General features: G+C 42.7%; 1 protein-coding gene across 2 annotated transcripts in view; it reads left to right on the top strand.

Moving 5' to 3' along the window:
* Nucleotides 1-14,335, top strand: part of eefsec (eukaryotic elongation factor, selenocysteine-tRNA-specific) — a 384,301-nt gene that overhangs the window by 151,520 nt on the left and 218,446 nt on the right. The gene's annotated exons all lie outside the window — the stretch shown is intronic.

The raw sequence follows: 14,335 nt of genomic DNA, 5'->3' as shown, positions 1-14,335 counted from the left end.
GGTTTCAGGGCCTCTTACCGTCCCTATCTCTGGAATATTCTTCAGCCTGTGCTTGTCCAGTTTAACTTTTCTATATCCACTGTGTTTTCAACTGCTGCACTTTAAGCTCTGAAATTCCCCTCTAAACCTCCGCACCTCTCTTCATTGAGACACTGTCTAAAGTCAATATCTTTGACAATAGTTTTAATCACCTGTCATGATGTCTTCCAAATGGCCTATTGTCAGATTCTGCTAGCTAATCCTGCCTCCTATTCTGTTACAGGTACCGTACAATGACAGGTTGTTCTTGTTTTCTCTCCAGAAGCACATCCAAAGAGTTTATCAATGTTTCTGTGAAGCACTTTGTAGCTTTGGCTTCATGTATGCATTTCAGCATTTGAAATTGTTCTCTCTTCACTTTCCATTACAGTTAAAGTTGTATTAGTAGGTTGGACTTCATTTTTCATAACTACTTACTTTCTTTTATATTTATACAATGATCCTTTTCTAAAGTCACCTAAAACCTGAATAGCCCTGACTTCTCCAGTTTTTTTTAAACTCAGTGACACTGAAATTCAGGCTTGTAGTTCCTGCCTGGGCCATCTCCTGAGTTTGAAAATTTTCCTTGTGTTTTACTGAATGAAGCTGACCACTGCCTTAACGTTGTGACAAGTACACAGCAGGCCCACCTTTTTCATCATGTGGATTGTTTTTGAACAAATCTTTTACATATGTTTGGGACTGACTTAGCAGTGGCAAGGCTGTCATTTCAGCTGTCTGCCTGAAAACTCAAAGGCCAAAGAAGAATGTCAGCTCCATCTCTCTGGCCGACTCTCACTCCTAACCCCACAACAAAGTAATTTGGCATCAGTCTTGACTGTATGTTGACTTCCTGGCAACGCCTCCAGAACACTGAAGCTGAGGTCAGGATGAGATTGAATCTCATACAGAAACTGGTGGGTACCACCTGGGAAAGCAGCACCAACACATTACAAACTGCTTCAAAAGCCTTGCCTACCTAACAGGAGACTAATGCTGCTCGGCCTGGCTCAGGAAAAACCACACAAACGTGGTTGATACCCACCTGCAGGAAACCGTGAGGATTATTTCTGGGACGTTGAGACCAACGCAGTTTGAGTGGCTGCCTGTGATTGCACATGATGGAGGTCCCAGTGTCTGCAAAGAAAACATCCTGTTCAAACAACACCTTCAGCTGACAGCTAATAAAACTCTGCCATTGACACAGGACCACAAACAAACACACACTCATCTGAACTTCCATAATCACTAGTGGAACACACTTCACATGCTACAGATTGACAACAGCTCCATCTCTCAATGGCATCCTGTCTGGTTCATTGCAAAATTCACCAAAGGCAGTCTGGCAACTGAGCCAAGTGGTGAAATCCCAGGTTTCAACCTTCCACGGAAAATCCGGACAATCCCATATTGTTTGAGGATAGACCAAGGAAGGTATGGCCACTCGATCCACAGGCAGAATATGGGCAACAGCTCAGTTTGTGACTATGACTAATCAATTCAGACCATCATTCACTTACTGAACTGCTGCCCCATTCCTGGCACCATCGCAATCATTCACACTGCATCAGCTGAAGCCATTAAGGGATTGTTAATCTTGACATTGGTCTGTAACTGCTTTTTCAATTGTATGATTAAAACAAAAATAGAGGATGCTCTGTTCTGATAGTCACTTTCCCTTTTAAAATCAACGTGATTGAGATGATCAAATGTTTGCAACAAGGAATCAACACAGCAGCCCACTCATCTCACCTCCATATGCTTCATCCTCAACTTATTTCAGAACAACATCTTTGCAACTCTATGTTGCTTATTTTGAGCACTTTGATTAAATGTTCACCTCACTAGATGGCAGTCTGATGCATAAATTGCCAGGTATGAGTAAACAGGCTATACATTAAGATTGTGTACACATTGGCCTGTCATAATATCCAGGACGAGAGACTCAACAACCTGCAACAAATCTTGTGATATCCTGCACTAACTGTGCATGCCAAGGTTCGCTCCGCAAGCACTGTACCCTTGCATAACAAGTTCCAAACAAACTGATACACCAATTTCAAGAGGATGATGATTCCTTTGCTGCAATTATAGGGAAGAATGAGATCATGTAAATCAGTCAGCCCCATCATAAATTTTGAGTTCTTGAGTTCTGCTTTTACAAAGAGCCCTTTGTTCCCACAAGTCTGCCTCATTCCATCATTATATTAATGAATTGAAATATTAGGGAACAAAATCATGTACTAACATATAGGTCTCTTGGAGAACTCCCTGGTTTATTTGGAATGGAACAATGGGACCTTTAACGGCCTGAAGACTTGGGCAGATGATTGAATGAAAGGACATTACCTGTACTGTTATAGCTCTAGATTGGCACTAAATCCTGGAATTAGCCTGAGCAACTGCAACCTTCTTACCAGGTGAGAATGTTGCAACCTGATGCCTTAGGAAGAACTTGGTATATGAAGATTTCTGTACACTAGTGAATTCCATCCACAAATACTAATACTATTAATAGTGTTTAATACTATTCCACAAGTCATCAATTCTAGCAATCTCAGATTATGAATGAGGAAGGCCATTTAGTTCATCTCAGTTATTCAACCCAGAGAACTTATTACAGCATCAGCTATTTCTTAAATGAAGCCAGGCCTTGTCTCCACTTCTTCATTGAGTAGTCATTGAGAGCAGCCATTCTTTTAAGGAATTTCCTGATATTGGTCATCTACAAGTTTGAGCCTGCTTCCCCTTGCCCAACATGTTATTATCCCCTTTATCAGATAAGATGTGCTTTTGTAAAACCCAATCCATTGCATGTGCAGCTTCTTTACCTCCATGCATTAATAGTTTTTTAACAAGTGTAATTGCAAGCATCTGATACTTTTACAGTTATGACTGATCTGTCAGTAGATGGAGCCAGAGGCTTTGTGTCAATATTGATTTTCAGCCGATTTTAGTTTTGTTGAAGGACAGGTTAGTGCAACCAGGAACTTAATTTTTCAGTTTGGTTTGTAGTCCCTTTTCTTCCTTTTCCTGAAGTAATTAAATTGTTTGTCAAGGCTGATTACCTATGTCTTATTTCACCCAAATTGTCTTTATATGTGAATGTTACATTTTTGATGTGGAGGTGCTGGTGTTCCACTGGGGTGGATAGGTCAGAAGTCCGACAACACCACGTTATAGTCCAACAGGTTTATTTGGAATCACAAGCTTTCGTTGCCCCTTCGTCAGGTGACTTGGTGTCATCTGACTTCTGACCTTGTGCAATTATGTAATTCCTTTAAATGTAACAAAATGTTTCAAGGTTCTAAGCCATGTTACACCTTAGAATAAGTGGCCAAAAGCTTTGCTAAAGATTTGAAAGGGCATCTTAAAACAGGAGAGAGAATTAAGGAAGCTCAGTGGGTGGAATTCCAGAGATTGGGAACCAACCAGCTGAATGCTTAGCTGCTAATGGTAGGACGACTAAAATCAGGGATGTGCAAGAGGCCAGACTTGGAGGAGTGCAGAGATCTCAATGAGTTATAGTGTTTGAGGAGGTTACTGATGTAGGGAAGAGATGAGGGCAAAATTTGAAAACAAGGTTGAGAATTTTAACCATTTTAAATTTGAGGCATTGCTGGACCAGAAGTCACTTTCGATCACTGAGCACAGAGGGCGAAGGGAGATGCAAGCAAAGATATGGGCATCAGGGTGTGTAGAGTGTTGGCTTGCAATTGGTTCACAAAGGATCTCAGAACCAAATCAGTCATATTCTTGCTCACTACCTATTGCAGACACTGAAACCAGTTGTAGCAGGAATGCAATCAACCTGATGGAGCACAGGAGCGTAAGAAAAGGGAGTAGGTTTATACTCTGGAGCCCTGCAAACCTGCTCACCAAATCAATAAGTTAATGTCTGACCTATTCCCACCTTTTCCCTATATCCGGTAATTCCATTCATGTCTAAAAATATTATTGATTTCTGTCAAACATTTTATCACTGACTAAGTAGTGTAATTCTGTAGGATAGAGAATTCCAAAGACTCTCAACTGTTTGACTGAAGACATTTATTATAAATAATCACCCCTTTATCCTGAGGCCATGCCCTTGATTCCATATTCCCCAGCCAGGGGAGCAGCCTCTCAACACTTATCTTGTCCTGGACTGAGTGTTTTAATTAAAACAGTGACTCAGCACAGACTAATGGTTGTACCTGCCTTTTCATGAGGTCAGGACCAACAAGCTTGTAATTTATTTTAAACAAAGGACTGCGGGTGTTGGAGGTCTGAAACAAACAAAAGCAGAGGAGAGTGCTGGGGAAGCTGAGCAGGTCTGGCAGCATTTGTGGAGAGAAAGTAGAGTTAACATTTCAAGTCCAGGTGCAACCAGACCTGCAGAGTTTCTCCAGCAATTTCTGTTTGAGCTTGTAATTTTGATAGGTAAGGCAATCAGTGAAACTCTGCAGTGTCTTCGTGCGCATGAAAATGAGAAGTTTTATTTATATTCTGCCATAGGTGCATTTAAATGATTATTCAGCCAGTGTCGTATGTGAAGAAATCTATTTTTTTTATCCTCATAATACATACCTCACTTCAATCAAACACTTGAAACTGTTGGAGTGGAACACTGAGTTGTCCTGAGCAAACTCATTACAAGTTCCACATATTGCAAAAATTAAGTAAAGTAGATAACTGCCAAAATCTTCAATCATCTTAAATAATTTCTGGATGTATTGCTTCATTGGATTTGGGCTAAACATAGTTTGCTTCTTAATTGTTTCTTAGAAATCTACAATTATTAAAGTTATATTTTTTAATGTTGATACTTTTTCTTGATTTTGCAGCCAACATTAAAACTTATAGTTCGAACTGTGGAGAAAACACCCTGTCCTTTCAGATTTGCAGCCAACTAGTTTGAAGTTGAGAGTTACTGTAATGTAGGAAACACAGCAGTCAATTTGCATGCGACCAGTTAATCTTGTATCAATTAAGATTATCAAAACTACAGAATTAATCAAATATTTGTACAACAGTTATTACTTTTCTCACTATGTCTCCTTGATCGTGGCTTATGTTTATACTGCCCTCATGTTTCAGCCAAACAGTACCCTGATTGCACTGCCAAAGCAATTGGATTCTGCTATAAAAGTGAACTTTCTACCATTATATTTTTCAATACTTAAACAATGTCAGCTGCAAAGTATACACTCTAATCTCATTTAAGTTATTTTCTCAATGGTCAGAAAAAAGGATAGCAGAGATTCAAGAGTTCGCACAGATACTTTTTTGGGGTTTATGTTGTATGACCTGTGCACAAAAACCATCCATTCAGGCAAGCATATTTATCCTGGCATCGCAGGAATGTTGGAGCAATGTTCTTCATCCAATCTGAAGAACATACTTCCCTTGCTTTCTCCCTTGTGTTCCTCAAGAATCTCCTTTTAAACAGCTCTGTTGTTATCTCTTCACCTACTGCCTGTGATGGCAAGTCCTACATTATAACTCTTCTTTTCCTGAAGAAGGTTTTCCTGAGTTCCCTGTTGGGTTTTTCTTCATGATTGTCTTGTATTTACGGTCTTTCATTTTGGCCTCTTCCCCTCCAAGTGGAAACATCTTATCAATGTTTATCCAATCATATCAGGTCATCCCTTAGTCTTCACTTTTCCAGAGAAGAAATGCCTCAGCCTGCTCAATCTTTGTCAATAGTGATAAGCTTTCAACACTTGTACCATTCCACTTAACCTTGCTTACACCTTCTCTGGTGACTCTATCTGTTTTTAAGTTAATCTGGAGACTGGAACGTATCACCATTCTTATGTACAGTAACCAAGGGTAAGCAAAATTTCTCTAGTTGCCAATTATTTATCCTCTAGAAATTGAATCCAGTATTTAGTTTGTCTTATGGCCATATTATCTTACTTTGCTGATTTGAGTAGTGATTTGTGTATCTGCACCTTCCAGTCTCCCTGTTTCTCATTTCAATTTGAAGACTTACATTCCCAAGGAGCATATGGTCTGCTTATTCTCTTTACCAGAAAATACCACCTCACTCTTCTGCATATTGAAGTGCATACACTATATTTGCTTTTATTCATTTTTGAGATGTGGGCATCACTGTCTGGGCCAGCATTTATTGCCTGGCTATAGTTGCCCCTTGAGAAGGTGGTGGTGAGCTGTCTTCTTGAACCGCTGCAGTCCATGTGCTGTAGGAGAACCCACAATGCTATTAGGAATAGATTTCAACTCTGACGACAGTGAAGAAATGGCAATATATTTCCAAATCAGGATGGTGAATGGTTTGGAGAAGAACTTGAGGGTGGTGGTGTTCTCATATATCTGCTGCCTTTGTCCTTCTAGATGGAAGTGATCGTGGGCTCAGAAGGTGCTGTCTGAGGATCTTTGATGAATTTCTGCAGTGCATCTTGTAGATAGTACACGCTGCTGCTACTGAGCGTCGGTGGTAGAGGGAGTGGATGCTTGTGGATGTAGTGCCAATCAAGCGGGCTGCTTTGCCCTTCGACAGTGTCAAATTTCTTGAGTGTTGTTGGGGCTGCTCTCATCCAAACAAGTGGGGAGTATTCCATCACACTCCTGACTTGCGCCTTTTAGCTGATGGACAGGCTTTGAGGAGTCAGGAGGTGAGTTACTCACTGCAGTATTCCTATTATCTGACCTGCTGTTGTAGCCACTGTGTTTATGTGGTGAGTCCAGTTGAGTTTCTAATCAATGATAACACCCAGGATATTGATAGTGGGGGATTCAGTGATGGTAATACCGTTGAATATCAAGGGGTGGTGGTTAGATTGTCTCTTATTGGTGATGGTCATAGCCTGGCATTTGTTGGTGTGAATGTTACTTGCCATTTGTCAGCCCAAGCCTGAATATTGTCCAGATCTTGTTGCATTTGAACGTGGACTGCTTCAAAATCTGATGAGTTGTGAATGGTGCTGAACATTGTGCAATCATCGGCGAACATCCCCACTTCTGACCTTATGGAGGGAAGGTCATTGATGAAGCAGCTGAAGAGGTTGGGCCTAAGACAGTACCCTGAGGAACTCCTGCAGAGATATCCTGAAGCTGAGATGACTGAGCTCCAACAACCACAACCATCTTCCTATGTGTCAGGTATGACTCCAACAACCAGAGAGTTTGCCCCCTGATACCCATTGATTCCAGTTTTGCTAGGGCTCCTTGATGCCACACTCAGTCAAATGCAGCCTTGATGTCAAGGGCTGTCACTCACACCTCGCCTCTGGAATTCAGCTCTTTTGTCCATGTTTGAACCAAGGCTGTAATGAGGTCAGGAGCTGAGTGGCCCTGGCAGAACCCAAACTGGGCGTCACTGAGCAGGTTATTGCTGAGCAGGCACTGTTTGATAGCACTGTTGATGACACCTTCCATCACTTTACTGATGATCGAGAGGAGACTGATGGGGAAGTAATTGGCCGGGTTGGATTTGTCCTGCTTTTTATGTACAGGACATACCTGGGCAATTTTCCACATTGTCAGGCGGACACGAGTGTTGTAACTGTACAGGAACAGCTCGGCTAGGGGAGTGGCAAGTTCTGGAGCACAATTCTTCAGTACTTTTGCCAGAATGTTGTCAGGGCCCGTAGCCTTTGCAGTATTCAGTGTATCCAACCGTTTCTTGATATCACATGGAGTGAATCAAATTTACTGAAGACCGGTATCTGTGATGCTGGGGACCACTGGAGGACGCCGAGATGGATCATCCACTTGGCACTTCTGGTTGAACATTGCTACGAAAGCTGCAGCCTTATCTTTTTCCCTGATGTGCTGGGCTCTTCCATCGTTGAGGATGGGGGTATTTGTGGAACCTCCTCCTCCAGTGAGTTGTTTAATTATCCACCACCATTCACAACTGGATGTCAGGACTGCAGAACTTAGATCTGATCCGTTGGTTGTGGGATCGCTTAGCTCTGTCTATCACTTGCTGCTTTTGCTGTTTGGCATGCAAGTAGTCCTGTTTGGTGGTTTCACCAGGTTGACACCTCATTTTAAGATATGCCTGGTGCTGCTCCTGGCATGCCCTCCTGCACTCTCCATTGAACGAGGGTTGATCCCCTGGCTTGATGGTAATGGTTGAGTGGGGGATATGCTGGGCCATGAGGTTACAGATTGTACTGGAGTACAATTCTGCTGCTGATGGCCCACAGTGCTTCATGGATGCCCAGTCTTGAGTTGTTAGATCTGTTTGAAGTCTGTCCCATTTAGCACAGTGAAAGTGCTACACAACACGATGGAGGTTATTCTCAATGTGAAGGCGGGACTTCGTCTCCACAAGGACTGTGCGATGGTCACTCTTACCGATACTGTCATGGACACATGCAACTGCAGCTGGCAGATTGGTAAGGGTGAAGTCAAGTATGTTTTTTCCCCCTTGTTAGTTCTCTCACCACCTGCCACAGACCCAGTCGAGCAGCTATGTCCTTTAGGACCTGACCAGCTCAATCTGGTCCTAGCAGGAAAGACAGCGGAACAGCAATGGCAGGAGTTTCTAGGAGTAATTCAGGAGACACAGCAAAAATTCATCCCTAGGATAAAAAAGCATGGTACAGGGAGTATGAGGCAATCATGGCCGACAAGGGAAGTCAGGGGCAGCATAAAAGCAAAAGAGAAAGCATATAATGTGGCAAAGGGCAGTGGGAAACCAGAGGATTGGGAAGTTTACTAGGACCAGCAGGTGGGTAACAAAACAAGAAATAAGGAGGGAGAAGATTACATATGAGGTTAAGCTAGCCAGTAATATGAAGGAGGACTGTAAGAATTTCTTTAGATATATAAATGGCAAAAGAGACACAAAAGTGGACATTGGACTGCTGGAAAATGATGCTGGAGAGATAGTATTGGGGAACAAAGAACTCAATAATTGCTTTGTGTCAGTCTTCTCACTGGAAGACACGTGTAATATCCCAAAAATTCAAGAGAGTCAGTGGACAGAGCTAAGTATGGTGGCCACCACCAAAGAGAAGGTGCTAGAAAAACGGAATGGCCTGAAGGTGGATAAATCACCAGGACCAGATGGACTGCACCCCAGTCTTCTTAAGGAGATAGCTGAAGAGATAGCTGAAGCATTAGTGGTGATCTTTCAGGAATCACTAGAATCAGGCAGGGTCCAAAAGGACCAATATTCACTAATGTGACACCCTGTTTAAAAAGAGAGTAAGGCAAAAGACTGAAAATTACAGGCCGATTAGCTTAACCTCGGTCATGGGTAAGATTTTAGAATCCATTGTGAAGATGAGATTTCTGAATACTTCAAAGTGCATGGTAAAATAGGGCTAAGTCAGCATGGTTTCATCAAGGGGATGTCATGCCTGACAAATCTGTTAGAATTCTTTGAGGAAGTAACAAGCGGGTTAGACCAAGGAGAGCCAATGGATGTTATCTGTGTAGACTTTAAGAAGGTCTTTGATAAGGTGCCTCACAGGGAGCTGCTGTGTAAGATAAGGGCCCACGGTGTTAGAGACAAGGTACTAGAATGGAAAGAAGATTGGCTGTCTGGCAGAAAGCAGAGAGTGGGGATAAAAGGGTCTTTCTCAGAATGGCAGCTGATTACCAGTGGTGTTCCGTAAGGGTCAGTGTTGGGACCACAACTTTTCACTTTTATACTTTAATGATCTAGATGAAGGAACTGAGGGCGTTCTGGCTAGGTTTGCAGATGATGCAAAGATAGGTGGAGGGACAGGTAGTATTGAGGAGGTGGGGAGGCTGCAGAAGGATTTGGACAGGTTAGGAGAATGGGCAAAGAAGTGGCAGATGGAATACAATGTGGGAAAGTGTGAGGTCATTCACTTTGGTAAGAAGAATAGAAGCATGGACTATTTTCTAAATGGGAAGAAAATTCAGAAGTCTGAAGTGCAAAGAGACTAGGGAATTCTAGTCCAGGATTCTCGCAACCTAAACCTGCAGGTTGAGTCAGTAGTCAGGAAGGCAAACGCAACTTTGGCATTTATTTTGACAGGACTTGAATATAAAAGCAGTGATGTACTTCTGAGGCTCTCTTAGGCTCTGGTCAGGCCACATTTGGAGTATTGTGTGCAGTTTTGGGCCCCATATCTCAAGAAAGATGCACTGGCCCTGGAGTGGGTTCAGAGGAGGTACATGAGAATGGGACCCAGGAATGAAAAGCTTAACAGGTAAGGAATGTTTGAGGACTCTGGGTCTATACTTGATGGAGTTTAGAAGGATGAGGGGGGGAACCTAACTGAAACTTACAGAATATTGAATGGCCTGGACAGAGTGGATGTTGGGAAGATATTTCCATTGGTAGGAGAGACTAGGACACAAGGGCACAGCCTTAGAGTAAAGGGAAGACCTTTTAGAACGGAGATAAGGAGAAACTTCTTCAGCCAGAAAGTGATGAATCTATGGAGTTCGGAGATAGATAGATTCTTGATTGTCAAGGGAATCAAGGGTTATGGGGAGAAAGCGGGAGAATGGGGTTGAGAAACTTATGAGTCATGATTGAATTGTCTAGCAGACTCAATGGGCTGAATGGCCTAATTTCTGCTCCTATATCTTCTGGATCTGTAACACTGCTGCCAAGCCACTCTTGATGGTGGACTTTGAAATTCCCCACCCAGAGTACATTTTGTGCTCTTGCTATCCTCAGTGCTTCCTCTAAGTGATGTTCAACATGGAGGAGTATTGATTCATCAGCTGAGGGAGGATGGTATCTGGTAATCAGCAGGACGTTTCGTTACCCAAGTTTAACCTGAAACTGCGAGAGTTCATGAGGTCCGGAGTCAATGTTGAGGACTCCCAGAGCAACGTAGGGTGGCACGGTGGCTCCGTGCACTGCTGCCTCACAGCACCTGGAACCCGGGTTCGATTCCACCCTTGGGCAACTGTCTGTGTGGAGTTTGCACCTTCTCCCTGTGCCTGCATGGGTTTCCTCCGGGTGCTCCGGTTTGCTCCCACAGTCCAAAGATGTGCAGGGTAGGTGGATTGCCCATGCTAAATTTCCCATAGCGTCCAGGGATGAGTGGTAAAGGGGGATGGGTTCTGGTTAGGATGCTCTGAGGGTCGGTGTGGACTTGTTGGGCTGAAGGGCCTGTTTCCACACTGTAGGGATTCTATGATCTTCTGTGAACTCCCGTCTCAACTGAATGCCACTGTGCCGTCCCCTCTGCTGGGTCTGTCCTGCTGGTGAGACAGGACATATCCAGGTGAAAAGGAAGGACTGTAAGAAAAGGGGTAATCTGCCATGGGTATCTAAAGAAATAAGGGAGGCTATCAAATTGAAAGAGAAGGCATACAAAGTGGCCAAAAACAGCATGGAACTAGAAGATTGGGAAAACTTTAAAGGTAAACAGAAAGCCACAAAAAGAGCTATAAGGAAAAGTAAGATAGAACATGAGAAAAAACTAGCACAGAATATAAAGACAGATAGGAAAAGTTTCTATAAATATATAAAACGAAAAGAGTGGCTAAAGTAAACGTTGGCCCTTTAGAGCATGAGAAGGGGAATTTAGTTATGGGATATGATGAAATGGCCGAGGCATTGAACAGGTATTTTGTATCGGTCTTCACAGTGGAGGACACTAATAACATGCCAGTAATAGACAAAGAGACGAAGGTAGGTGAGGACCTGGAAACAATCATTATTACGGAAGGGGTAGTGTTGGGCAAGCTAATGGAGCTAAGGATTGATAAGTCTCCTGGCCCTGATGGAATGCATCCCAGGGTACTAAAAGAGATGGCGGGAGAAATAGCAGGTGCACTGGCGGTAATTTTCCAAAATTCGCTGGACTCTGGGGCAGTCCCAGCAGATTGGAAAACAGCAAATGTGACGCCACTGTTTAAAAAGGGAAGTAGACAAAAGATGGGGAATTATAGACCGGTTAGCTTAACCTCTGTAGTGGGGAAGATGCTTGAGTCTATTATCAAGGAAGAAATAGCAAGGCATCTTGATAGAAATTGTCCCATTGGGCAGACGCAGCATGGGTTCATGAAGGGCAGGTCATGCTTGACAAATCTTTTGGAATTCTATGAAGACATTACGAGCAAGGTGGACAATGGGGACCCAGTGGATGTGGCGTACCTAGACTTCCAAAAGGCCTTTGACAAGGTGCCGCCCAAGAGGCTACTGCATAAGATAAGGATGCATGGCATTAAGGGTAAAGTATTAGCATGGATAGAGGATTGGTTGACTAACAGGAAGCAAAGAGTGGGGATAAATGAGTGCTATTCTAGCTGGCAGTCAGTGACTAGTGGTGTGCCTCAGGGATCGGTGTTGGGACCGCAATTATTTACAATTTATATAGATGATTTGACCACGTGTAGGGTGTCAAAGTTTGCAGATGACACTAAGATGAGTGGCAAAGCAAAGTGTGCAGAGGACTGTGAAACTTTGCAGAGGAACATAGAGACATTGAGTGAGTGGGCAAAGGTCTGGCAGATGGAATACAATGTAAATAAACGTGAAGTCATACATTTTGGTAGGAGTAATAGTAAAAAGGATTATTACTTGAATGGTAAAAAGTTGCAGCATGCTGCTATGCAGAGGGACCTGGGTGTCCTTGTGCATGAATCACAGAAGGTAGGTCTGCAGGTACAACAAGTAATTAGGAAGGCAAATGGAATTTTGTCCTTGATTGCTAAAGGGATTGAAATAAAAAGCAGAGAGGTTATGTTGCAGCTGTACAAGGTGCTGGTGAGGCCACACCTGGAGTACTGTGTGCAGTTTTGGTCTCCTTACTTGAGAAAGGATGTACTAGCACTGGAGGAGGTGCAAAGGAGGTTCACCTAGGTTGATTCCGGAATTGAGGGGGTTGACTTATGAGGAGAGACTGAGTAGACTGGGATTATATTCATTGGAATTCAGAAGATTGAGGGGGGATCTTATAGAAACATATAAAATTATGAAGGGAATAGATAAGATAGAAGTAGAGAGGATGTTTCCACTAGCAGGTGAAGCTAGGACAAGAGGGCATAGCTTCAAGATTAGAGGGAGCAGATTTAGGACTGAACTGAGAAGGAATTTCTTCACCCAGAGGGTTGTTAATCTATGGAATTCCTTGCCCAGTGAAGTAGTTGACGCTACTTCAGTAAACGCTTTTAAAAAAAAGGGTAGATTTTTTTTGAACAATAAAGGAATTAAGGGATACGGTGAGAACGCGGGTAAGTGGATCTGAGTCCACAAAAGGATCAGCCATGATCTTATTGAATGGCAGAGCAGGCTCGAAGGGCCAGACGGCCTACTCCTGCTCCTAGTTCTTGTGTTCTTGTGTTCTTGTGATGGTGGTGTCTGGGACATTATCTATAAGGTATGATTCCGTAAGTATGACTATGTCAGGCTGTTGCTTGACTAGTCTGTGGGACAGCTCTCCCAATTGTGGCACTAGCCCCCAGATGATAAGTGATTACCCTGCAGGGTCGACAGAGCTGTTTCTGCCGTTGTCTTTTCTGGTGCCTCGGTCGATGCCAGGTGATCTGTCCGGTTTCATTGCTTTGAGATTTTGTAGTGATTAGTACAATCAAAACCATCGATAATGAATAGTCTAGCGGTAATACCACCAGGCCATTGCCTTCCGTTTCACACCCATTATGCAAAATCGTTAATAATTTTTTCGTAATCTTCCTCTGCCTGAGCTATACCTCTGTGTTAACTACGCTCTCAATTTGGTGTGGTTCACAAGTTTTAAATTTTTAGTTTTGATTCCCTTATCTAATTGTCTATGTAAATTGCAGGGATCCCAACATGGATCGATGCAAAATGCTACTTTTTTCTGTTCAGGTCACTACGTTCCTGTTTCTTGACAAGGTTGCTATCCATTATGCTACTTGATACCTTTATCTAAGGCCTGCATCAATCTAAATATATATTGTGCATGTTATATTAGCCTTATATACCCTTCTGTTATATCTTCAAAGAATTCAACAAAGTTAATCAACCATTGGCTACCATTTTGCCAACCACAATACCATGCACACACACTTCAGTGATTTCAGCTGAACAAACTATGGAACAACAATTCACTGGTGCATGTCTGAAGACATTGCCTTCCAATCAGAGTCAACATGTTTGGTTTGAAATTTATACAATGTCTAGCAGTTAACTGTCAGTCATTATTAATTGGTGCGTTCACCATGGCAATGCTGTACCTATCAGAATCCATTTACTTATCAATCAGCATTCTCCTACCATGCAGTATATTGGTTTACCTCTTGAATTGGTATTCTTGCACATTGTCCTGATGTATACAAGACAGTAAGTTTTGACAAAATGTGTCTTCTTACGGTAATTCCTAAGGTATTTTCTTGTTTTAACTTTGAAGGGCTGTACCTTTCTGCTCATAACTCCTTCCCA

This window comes from Rhincodon typus, chromosome 16 (genome assembly GCF_021869965.1).
Source record: "Rhincodon typus isolate 14 chromosome 16, sRhiTyp1.1, whole genome shotgun sequence".
Lineage (NCBI taxonomy): Eukaryota > Metazoa > Chordata > Chondrichthyes > Orectolobiformes > Rhincodontidae > Rhincodon > Rhincodon typus.
Note: the sequence above shows the minus strand (reverse complement) of the source record. Positions and strands in the feature narration are given on the sequence as shown.